The sequence below is a fragment of the Tupaia chinensis genome, unplaced genomic scaffold (assembly GCF_000334495.1).
Source record: "Tupaia chinensis unplaced genomic scaffold, TupChi_1.0 Scaffold000066_1, whole genome shotgun sequence".
NCBI classification, from domain to species: Eukaryota; Metazoa; Chordata; class Mammalia; order Scandentia; family Tupaiidae; genus Tupaia; species Tupaia belangeri.
The window spans coordinates 1,432,079-1,443,516 of record NW_006159525.1 but is presented as its reverse complement, the minus strand read 5'-3'; the positions used below and the strand labels follow the sequence as shown (position 1 = coordinate 1,443,516).

The window sequence follows — 11,438 nt, the reverse complement described above, 5'->3', positions numbered from 1 at the left end:
AAAAGTAAAAGTGGTTTTTATTTAAAAAAAAAAAAAAAAAGAAAGAAAGAAAGAAAGAAAAGAAAGAAAACAAAAATGATTGAAGGCCAGCAGGTGGCATAGTGGTTAAGGCACTGGACTCCCACATGGCTAACCATGGTTCAAGTACCAGACCTGGCACCCTGAAAATCACGCTGGGCACATGTGCAGGCACCCAAAATTGCAGGAGGAGAAAGAAGGGACTGCAGCATGGCCATCCCCCTTGAAGAGTGATTTATGGGACCAGCAGTTAGCATAATGGCTATGTCACTGGACCCCCATGTAGTTGACCATCGTTCGAGTACTGGACCTGGTGGCTTAAACTCACGTCGGGTGCGTGTGCGTGCTTGCCCAAGAACCTGAGAAGAGAATGAAGGAGAAGCAATTGCACCCCTAGGGGGTGATTTCTCGTTTTCTACCTCTTTGTCTCTCTCTGTCTTTCTGGCAAGCGTACGTGCCCTATAGCTAAAACCTCTCAAAAAAAAGAAAAAAGTGACTTATTGCTCTCCCTCTCACTGCCTTTCTTTGACAAGCATATGCACACTACAACAAAAACTTAAATAAATAAAAAAAAGAGAAAAGATAGTCCATGCAGAAGATCCCAATGAAATGACAAAGAAGCAATTAGAATACGTGAGTTTTGCAAGACTGAAGGATATAAGTAAATGTATCAAAAGAAGTTGTATACTAGCAACACATAATTAGATGTTGAAGTTTTTAAAACATCATTTATGAGAGCATAAAAAATATGAAATTCCTGGGGCTGGCAGTTGGCCAGGTGGTAGTTAAAGGAGCTGGACTCCCATATAGCCAACTGTGGCTCAAGTCCCAGACCACTTTTTCTCTCTCTCTCTGGTCAAATTTTAAAAAATAGTAATAATGAATAAAGTTAAATAAAATAATTCTTCAAGAAATAAAATTCTTTAACATAAATTTAAGGAAATAGGTACAAATCCCTACAATGAGAGAAATATCAAAATAATTTTCGAGAGGTTTTTGCTATAGGGCGCATGTGCTCTCCAGAAAGCCAGAGAGAGACAGAGAGACAGAAAGCGAGAAATCACCCCCTGGGGGGATGGCCATGCCACAATCCCTTCTCCATTCTCCTCTCGGGATCTTGGGCACACACACACACGTACCCAGCGTGAGTTTTAAGTCACCAGGTCTGGGACTCGAACCGTGGCCAACTATATGGGAGTCCAACAACATAGCCATTATGTTAACTGCTGGTCCCTCAAAAGAATTTTTTAAAGTTATACTATTTTCATGGATTAGAAGATTCCATATTGAGATTATATCAATTATTCCTATACTAACCTATAAATCCAATGTTATGCCAATCAAAACCCAACAATTAATTTTGTAGAAATCAATAAACTGATTCTAAATTTATATAGAAATTTAAAGAATATGGAACAGTCAAAACAATTTTGGAAAATAAAGTAAAATGACTCACAATTCCTGACTTCAAGACTTGTTCTTATGACACTGTGCTACTAGTTTCCAGATAAACATACAGACTAACAGAAGATAAGAGAAAATCTATAGAAAGATTCACAAGTCTGTGGTCACTTTTCTTTCTACAAAGGTGCCAAGATAATTCAATGGTGAATGAACAACTGTTTCGGCAAACGGTACTAAAGTAACAGAATAAAAACATAGAAACATAAACCTTGGTCCTTGAGAAACTGAATAAACATAGAGAAAAATGAACCTTGGTCCTTCCAGCACATAAAATAATTAACTCGAAATCTATCTTAGCAATAAATTTAAAACATAAAACAAGCCCAGCTAAGGTTGCACAGTGTACTGGACTGCCTTGCTGGAAGCCATCTGGCAGACCATGGGTTCAGATCCTCAGGTCAGTCTGAAAACATCCAGGCCTAGGTGCACACAGGTGCCCAAGATCCTGAGGAGCTGGAAGGCTGGGAATTGGAGAACACAGTGTGATGAGACCCTGTCAATGTCGCTTTTTCTTTCCTTCTTTTTCTCATGCACATGTGCTATCATTAAAAAAAAAAAAAAAATCAAACTTCTAAAGAAAACATAGAAAAATCTTTGTGAGACAAAGAGCACAAAAAGTATGTGCCATAAAAGAAAATACTGATGAATAAAACTTCATCAAAATTGGCAACTTCTGTCCTTCATCAAAAAAAAACAAATGGAGCATAGAGTCATCGACTGGGCAGAAAAGGTTTACAGTCTATATATCTAATACAAGATTTATACCCAGAATATATTAAAATTCCTCGAACTTGATTTCAAAAGTAGGCATAAGACTTGAGTAAACATCTCACTACAAAACACACACAAATGGTGGTTAAGCACAGGAGAAAATGTGCAGCACCATTAGTAACGTGGGAAATAAAATTCTTTAACATAAATTTAAGAAAATAGGTACAAATCCCTACAATGAGAGAAATATCAAAATAATTTTCGAGAGGTTTTTGCTATAGGGCGCATGTGCTCTCCAGAAAGCCAGAGAGAGACAGAGAGACAGAAAGCGAGAAATCACCCCCTGGGGGGATGGCCATGCCACAATCCCTTCTCCATTCTCCTCTCGGGATCTTGGGCACACACACACACGTACCCAGCGTGAGTTTTAAGTCACCAGGTCTGGGACTCGAACCGTGGCCAACTATATGGGAGTCCAACAACATAGCCATTATGTTAACTGCTGGTCCCTCAAAAGAATTTTTTAAAGTTATACTATTTTCATGGATTAGAAGATTCCATATTGAGATTATATCAATTATTCCTATACTAACCTATAAATCCAATGTTATGCCAATCAAAACCCAACAATTAATTTTGTAGAAATCAATAAACTGATTCTAAATTTATATAGAAATTTAAAGAATATGGAACAGTCAAAACAATTTTGGAAAATAAAGTAAAATGACTCACATTACCTGACTTCAAGACTTGTTCTTATGACACTGTGCTACTAGTTTCCAGATAAACATACAGACTAACAGAAGATAAGAGAAAATCTATAGAAAGATTCACAAGTCTGTGGTCACTTTTCTTTCTACAAAGGTGCCAAGATAATTCAATGGTGAATGAACAACTGTTTCGGCAAACGGTACTAAAGTAACAGAATAAAAACATAGAAACATAAACCTTGGTCCTTGAGAAACTGAATAAACATAGAGAAAAATGAACCTTGGTCCTTCCAGCACATAAAATAATTAACTCGAAATCTATCTTAGCAATAAATTTAAAACATAAAACAAGCCCAGCTAAGGTTGCACAGTGTACTGGACTGCCTTGCTGGAAGCCATCTGGCAGACCATGGGTTCAGATCCTCAGGTCAGTCTGAAAACATCCAGGCCTAGGTGCACACAGGTGCCCAAGATCCTGAGGAGCTGGAAGGCTGGGAATTGGAGAACACAGTGTGATGAGACCCTGTCAATGTCGCTTTTTCTTTCCTTCTTTTTCTCATGCACATGTGCTATCATTAAAAAAAAAAAAAAAATCAAACTTCTAAAGAAAACATAGAAAAATCTTTGTGAGACAAGAAGCACAAAAAGTATGTGCCATAAAAGAAAATACTGATGAATAAAACTTCATCTACATTGGCAACTTCTGTCCTTCATCAAAAAAAAACAAATGGAGCATAGAGTCATCGACTGGGCAGAAAAGGTTTACAGTCTATATATCTAATACAAGATTTATACCCAGAATATATTAAAATTCCTCGAACTTGATTTCAAAAGTAGGCATAAGACTTGAGTAAACATCTCACTACAAAACACACACAAATGGTGGTTAAGCACAGGAGAAAATGTGCAGCACCATTAGTAACGTGGGAAATGTCGACCATCAGTAAAACCATAATCAGGTGACGCCACCAGGAAGGCCACTTCTTTTTAACAACTACACTAAATGCATTAGCAAGGGTGTGGAGCAATTGGACCTCTCATACGTGTCGGTGGAGGTGCAAAACTGGCTGTTACTAGAATCGTTTGGCAGCTTATTTTTAAAAATTGATATACATTTACCCAGTAATATAGACAAAATATACGCAACTCAGTAACGCCACTCCTAGATATTCAACCGAAAGAAAGGAAAAACATTTACACAAAGACTTGTACTTGCATCTTCATAGCAACTTTATTCCTAACAGCCCCAAACTGGAAATCAACAAACTATCCCTCGCACGGTAAATGGGTAAACCAACATTGTGCAGCCGTACGTACAGTGGCACACTGCTAAGCTATAGAAAGGAATGGAACACCAGGGGTACGTCAACACACGCACATCTCAAAAGCACCGTGCCAAGTGGAAGAAGCCAAATGTAAAAATGTCATACTGCCTAATTCTGCTGACGTGAAATTCTAGAAAGACAAAAAAATCTAGCAATATTTAGGAGATCATTAGTTGCTTGGGGTCTGGGGTGGGGAAAGATGTGATCGCAAAAGGGCATGAAGGTACTTTTGGGGGTGTTGCAAAATGTTTTATATACTGACAACAGTTAGTGGTCTGGTTGTGACCTTCCAACTCTGTGTTTGTTAAGGCCCCACTTAACAAATTAAATGGTGGTGAATTCTACGGCTGTGTAAATTACACGTCAACAGAAGTGCGGTAAGAAAACGTAAAGGAAGATGAGCAGCAGCAGGTGTATCTGTCCATCCTCCTAGTCTTCCCACAGCAGGCCTGAGAAGGCTGTGGTGAACCCGCTGGGATGAAAGCAACCCTGAAGAAAAGTGAACTCCCCTTGCTGATTCCATATACACGTAGTGACCTTGTGACCTTAACAATCTCCTTGAGAACCCCAAGCAAGATCCAGAGGACACACAGTAGTTACGAGACCACCGGGGAGTGCATGGCTTTCAGCGACATCTTCATTTCATGGAAAATTTCATTGAAAATTGCTAGGCTACTTATGTTTGTCAGTAAATATTAGACAATATCAGAAGTATTTTTAAAAACCTGAAATAAATTACTAAATAACTATGCTTAGAACGAGTGAGATTCGTAAAAGCAGATATCCTGGGCTTGCTCTGTGGCCCAGTGGTCATGGACTGTCCTAGAGGGGCTGGAGCCCACGTGGCAAGCACAGTTCAAATCCTTGGCCCAGTCGGCCTGAAGCACTCCCAGTAACGTGCAGCTGTGCCTGGGATCCAGTGGGCTGGTGCACTGGCAGAGGGGTCGTGGTGGGGCCAGTCTGGGTAGAGGGTGCTCACCCTCGCTCATGTGCACGTGCACACACTCTGTCACGAAGAAAGAAAAAACTAGTTTTAAAATACCAAAATGAGAGAAAGAAAGGAGAAGATGGGGTAGGCATATTGGAGATCATTAGTTGCTTGGGGTCTGGGGTGGGGAAAGATGTGATCGCAAAAGGGCATGAAGGTACTTTTGGGGGTGTTGCAAAATGTTTTATATACTGACAACAGTTAGTGGTCTGGTTGTGACCTTCCAACTCTGTGTTTGTTAAGGCCCCACTTAACAAATTAAATGGTGGTGAATTCTACGGCTGTGTAAATTACACGTCAACAGAAGTGCGGTAAGAAAACGTAAAGGAAGATGAGCAGCAGCAGGTGTATCTGTCCATCCTCCTAGTCTTCCCACAGCAGGCCTGAGAAGGCTGTGGTGAACCCGCTGGGATGAAAGCAACCCTGAAGAAAAGTGAACTCCCCTTGCTGATTCCATATACACGTAGTGACCTTGTGACCTTAACAATCTCCTTGAGAACCCCAAGCAAGATCCAGAGGACACACAGTAGTTACGAGACCACCGGGGAGTGCATGGCTTTCAGCGACATCTTCATTTCATGGAAAATTTCATTGAAAATTGCTAGGCTACTTATGTTTGTCAGTAAATATTAGACAATATCAGAAGTATTTTTAAAAACCTGAAATAAATTACTAAATAACTATGCTTAGAACGAGTGAGATTCGTAAAAGCAGATATCCTGGGCTTGCTCTGTGGCCCAGTGGTCATGGACTGTCCTAGAGGGGCTGGAGCCCACGTGGCAAGCACAGTTCAAATCCTTGGCCCAGTCGGCCTGAAGCACTCCCAGTAACGTGCAGCTGTGCCTGGGATCCAGTGGGCTGGTGCACTGGCAGAGGGGTCGTGGTGGGGCCAGTCTGGGTAGAGGGTGCTCACCCTCGCTCATGTGCACGTGCACACACTCTGTCACGAAGAAAGAAAAAACTAGTTTTAAAATACCAAAATGAGAGAAGGAAAGGAGAAGATGGGGTAGGCATATTTAAAAATAGAGGGCTGACCCTGTGGCCTGGTGGTTAAGGGAGCCACACCCGACACAGCCAACCGCAGTGCAAATTCCAGCCCAGTGGCCCGAGAAAACGCAACAGGGGTATGTGCGTGCACACCCCACATCCCAATAGAACGAAGAAATGAAGAAAGGACTGCATGACCTCACCCCACGGGGCTGGTTTCTCACTCTCCGTCTCTCCACTTTCTCTCCTATCTAACGCTCTCTCTGGCAATTATAAAGAAAAGGAGTAAAAAATAGAGACGACGTAGTTAAAATGCCAGAGAATGGCGTACCCAGCAGTTGGGCCCAGCCCCAGAGAGTGAGTGAGTAGAAGGCTGACTGGACAAGCCCTCAGGGTGCTGCTCAGAGAGACAAGGGGCGGAGCAGGGCAGGCAGGACCCGAGGGACGTCTCCGGGAAGAACAACCAGACGGCGCCGCATGCAAAAGAAGGGCTCCTGGTTTTCCAGGGCCGAGAGAAGGTGACTCCTCAATGTGAAGAAGTACGAACCCTAACCCGAGGAACGCATGTACATCTAGACATATTACAGAACATCAAAGGCAAAGAAAACAGACAAAGGAAAGACTAGAGCCCAGAGATGTCGGTGGAAACGCGAGAGGCTGAACTATCGATCTGTAACCCACGGCAGGCAAAATCCATACCTGATTCTCAGCCCGGCCCCGTCACTAGGCATAAGCTTTGCTAACCATCTGCCTGGCCGGCTCTCAGCTTCTTCAGCGGAAGATGGCTTCGGCAGTGCCCCGCTCGGAAGGCTGTGACAGTGGAGACCGGGCGACACGGAGACGGATGAGCAGACGGTCTCAGGCACCTGGCAAACAGCTGCTGTTAGTGTTACTATTACTGAATCGCTACACACATTATGTCACTGATGCTATGACACTTCTATCTGCAGAGCTGAGGACAACCAGAGTGGAAGGGAGACAAGTATTTTAAAGCAACGATAATTATAATGTTGATGAATGTAAAGGAAAACGTGGTTGTTCAGCAACTTGACTACAAAAAGCTACCAAATACAAGTTTTAGAATCAAAACAATACTTGAAGTTTTAAAATTTGCTGACTGAACTTATCAGAAGAATAGAGATGACAGGACAATGACCAAAAATCCCCCAAATATGGGAAAAGACATAAATTTGCAGACTCGAAGAACTCCGTGAACCCCACGAGGCTGAAAACACAGACAACCTCACCCGGACACACCTGTTAGGCTGCAAACCACACAGGGTAGCCCTGATGGCAGCAGAGAGGTACTACACACGGAGTAATGGGCCTCATGGCCTCCAACTCCTCACCGCCACGTGGAGACAGAGACAGAGACACCTTTAAAGGACTGAGAGGAAAAGCTGTCCAGAACTTAATATCCAGGAAAATAACCTTCAGGAATGAAGACTAAATAAAAATACCAACAGATTTGGGAAAAAACAATGTCTAACATACTCTGTTTCCCAGTCAGCTGATGTGGACTACGAGAGATGCTCAAAGTTCTGCAGGCTGCCGTGGAATGAGAGCATTCGGAAACCTCGCTCTTCAAATGGAATCAAGAACACTGGAAATGGTCAATTAAAACATGAAGAAAACCTTATTTTTCCTCTTAATTTCTTTAGAATATATATGATGTTTAAAGCAAAAGTTATACCCTAGTATTATAGAATTTAAAACATATACAGAGGCACTACATATTAAAAACTGTAACATAAACTAACAAGTTCTACACACGCAACTACCCAGGTGTCAGGTGCCAGCGTGTTCCGCAGGGTACAATCCCACGTATAAGCAAACCGTCTCTGTCTCTGGTCTTGAAGGTCCTTTTTTTTTTTTTTTTTTTAAAGAATTACTTTATTTAACTTTACTTATTTACTTTTAAATTTGACAAGAGAGGGACAGAGTGAGAGACAGAGAAAGGGAAAGTGAGAAAGCAAGTCGCCAGGTCCGGGAAGAAAGCAAATCGCCAGGTCCGGGACTCTAACCATGGTCAGCCATGTGGGAGCCCAGCACCTTAACCACCACGCCATTCACCAGCTAGCACAGAGGCCATGTCGTAAAATGCTTGGCACACAGCAGACATGTAGCAATAGGGGTTTCCACTGAACTCAGGCTCCTGAGGCTTTCACTACCAGATTCGATTCCTGAGAGCCTAGCAGCCCCCGTGAAAGCTGAGAAAAATCAGTTACCACAAAAACAAATCTGAGGGACCAGCAGCTGGCATAATGGCTACCTCGCTGGACTCCCATGTAGTCCACCACGGTTCAAGTCCCGGACCCAGTGGCTTAAACTCACGGCAGGCATGTGTGCAAAATCCTGAGAGGATAATGGAGCAGAAGGACTGTAGCATGGCCAATCCACCAGGGGGTGACTTCCACTTTCTGTCTATCTTTCTCTGTCTCTCTTGCAAGCGCATGTGCTCTTTAGTAAAAATTTCTCTAAAAAAAAAAAGAACCTGAGATACAGCATCTAGCTTAAAACCACCTGGAGCTACACCCACAGGTGAATTATAAAGCAACCAGACATTAATTCACTTCTGCTTGTAAAAACGAGACCTTGCAGCTTCAGAAAAGAAAACGTTCAGAAACTGTCATATAACTGCTAAAATAAAATTAGTAAGTTTGGGGTGGTTAAGGTGTTGGACTCTGACATGGTTGACCAACCGTTAAAGTCTCAGACCTGGCAGCTTGCTCACTCTCTCTCTCTCTTGTTAAATTAAATAATAATAATAACAAATATTTTTTTAAAAATTACTAAATTCTAACATGCAATATAATGTGCCTGAGTAACTCGAAAGTGTTCACATGTCCTAACAATGGACACATTAGAATTACATGTTGGCAATTTACATTTAGCATGTAAGACAGGGGAGAGAAGGGAAAGGTGCATAACATTTATCTGAAGTAAGAAATCTGAATTACAGGGTTTTCATTTTAATATTTTAAAGCAACGGCATAACAATTTTACTCCATCCTTGTGAGAGTTCTGCATTGCTAGGCTGGGCAGCCAATCAGTTCAGGGAACTGGTCTCCACTGTGCCACTGGCTGGTTCCGAGCTCCCTGAGGGTGGCATGACGCACAGCCTGGTCACCTGGCCTCAGAGCATGGACGGCCTGAGACAGCAGGGCCCACGCGGACACGCGGGAAGTACACTAGGCACCACCAACTCACACAGTCGGAAAGTGACTCCCTCCTGATTCTCTAATGGAACCAAAGTTTCCTTTCAGTGCTAGTGTGCGAGGCACTGCCCTTAACCTGGTCATTTTCCTTTTCATAAAAGCAGGTCTCGGGGAGGCCGGCATGTGGCATGGTGGTTGAGAGAACTGGACCCCCACATGGCCGACCAAGGTCAAAGTCCCAGACCTGGTGGCTTGTTTTCTCGCTTTCTCTCTTTCTCTCTCTCTCTCTCTCTCTCTCTCTCTCTCTCTCTGGGCAAATAAAAATAAGTAAATAAAATAAAGTTAAATAAAATAATTCTTTTTAAAAAATAAAATAAAACAGGTCTTGGGGCCACCAGGTGGCATGGTGGTTGGGGTACTGAACCAACACATGGCCTACCATGGTTCAAGTCTTGGACTTGGCAGGCTGCTTTCTCTTTCTCCCTCTCTCTTTGGTTAGCATATGTGCCATAATAGCAAATTTTAAAACTACATAACAATAATAACAAGAATAAATAAAATAATTGTTTAAAAAATTTTTATAAAGGTCTCATACTCAGAATCTCTTGCAGGGAATTGTATCTACCTAGAATTTAAGGTGCACACTTGAGACAGAAGGACAGAAAGTGAGAAATCTTCCCCCAGGGGGGATGGCCATGCCGTAATCCCTTCTCCTCCCTTCTCTTCTTGGGATCTTGGATACATGTGCACACATGCCTGGTGTGAGTTGAGGCCACTGGGTCCAGGATTCAAAACGCAGTCGACTACATGAGAGTCCAGCAGCATAGCTGTTACGCCAACTGCTGGTCCCAACAATCTTATTATTTTAAAAAGCTATTTATACTTCTAGAATTTTTGCCATCCTTTAGAACAGGTTGGTGGTTAAAACAAACCAGATGAGGGTACAGTAGGGAATACAGCCGTGGACCCTGGAGGACTCGCCTGTGTGTCCACGCTGTCCACAAGACACTTACAACAGGTATGGATGAAGTGCTATCTCTTTAAAGAGACTTTTTTGCTATAGGGTGTGTGCACTCGTTGGAGGGACAGAGAGACAGAAAGCGAGAAACTACCTCACCCTGGGTGGGAGGGTAGCCACACCGCAATCCCTTCTCCACACACACACAGTGTGAGTTTCAAGCCTCTGAGTCCAGGACTCAAACAGCAGTCAGCCACATGCCAGTCGAACACCCTAACCACTGTGCCACCTGGTGGCCCCACAAGTTGCTATCTTAGGCACTGTACAATGTTAGGTGATTGCTACACAGGTTTAAGTACAGTAGAGATAATTTAATAAAAACAGAAAAAGAAACTGTATGGGTCATTTTGAAGCAAGAAAAAGATTTTCAAAAATCAATACAGAAACAGGGAACCAGCAGTTAGCATAATGGCTATGTCGCTGGACTCCCATGTAGTCGACTGCGGTTCGTGTCCTGGGCCTGGTGGCTTAAAACTCACACCGGGCACGTGTGCATGCGTGCCCAAGATCCCGAGAGGAGAATGGAAGAGAAGGGATTGCGGCGTGACCATCCCCCCTGGGGGGTGATTTCTCGCCTTCTTTCTCTATGTCTCTCTCTGTCTGTCTGGCAAGCACACGCGCCCCCCCCCCCCAAAAAAAAAAGAAAAAGAAAAAAATAATCAATACAGAAACAGAAGGCAGTGAACAGCAAAGCCACCAGTACATACTCTCTTCCCCGATGTTAACTTCAGGTAACAACAGTAAGCAAGCCGTAACCCCACAGAGTGGTTCAGAGGTGAAAAATGGGGTCCCTAGGCCCTAGTAGATCATTAGACAGGTAACAACCCACAATGTTACATGGCACGATCTGCCGGACACAGGTATAAAAAACAGGAATGAAACCAGCTCTCCACGTAGAGAGCAGAAGAGACGAGGACACTTTCCCTAGAACAGAAGTGACATGCGAGTTGTGCCCTGAAGAGCAAGTAGGAATCTGCCCCACAGAAAGAGAGAGGGGATCTGGGAAAGGGATGAAGGACGGGCACAGCCCAGGAAAGCACCCTGCAACGTGCAGCGGTT

At 43.1% G+C, this 11,438-nt stretch overlaps 1 long non-coding RNA gene across 1 annotated transcript in view; it reads right to left on the bottom strand.

The window, feature by feature from the left end:
* The window catches only part of LOC114005113 (uncharacterized), a 63,163-nt gene that overhangs the window by 38,716 nt on the left and 13,009 nt on the right, over positions 1-11,438 (bottom strand). The gene's annotated exons all lie outside the window — the stretch shown is intronic.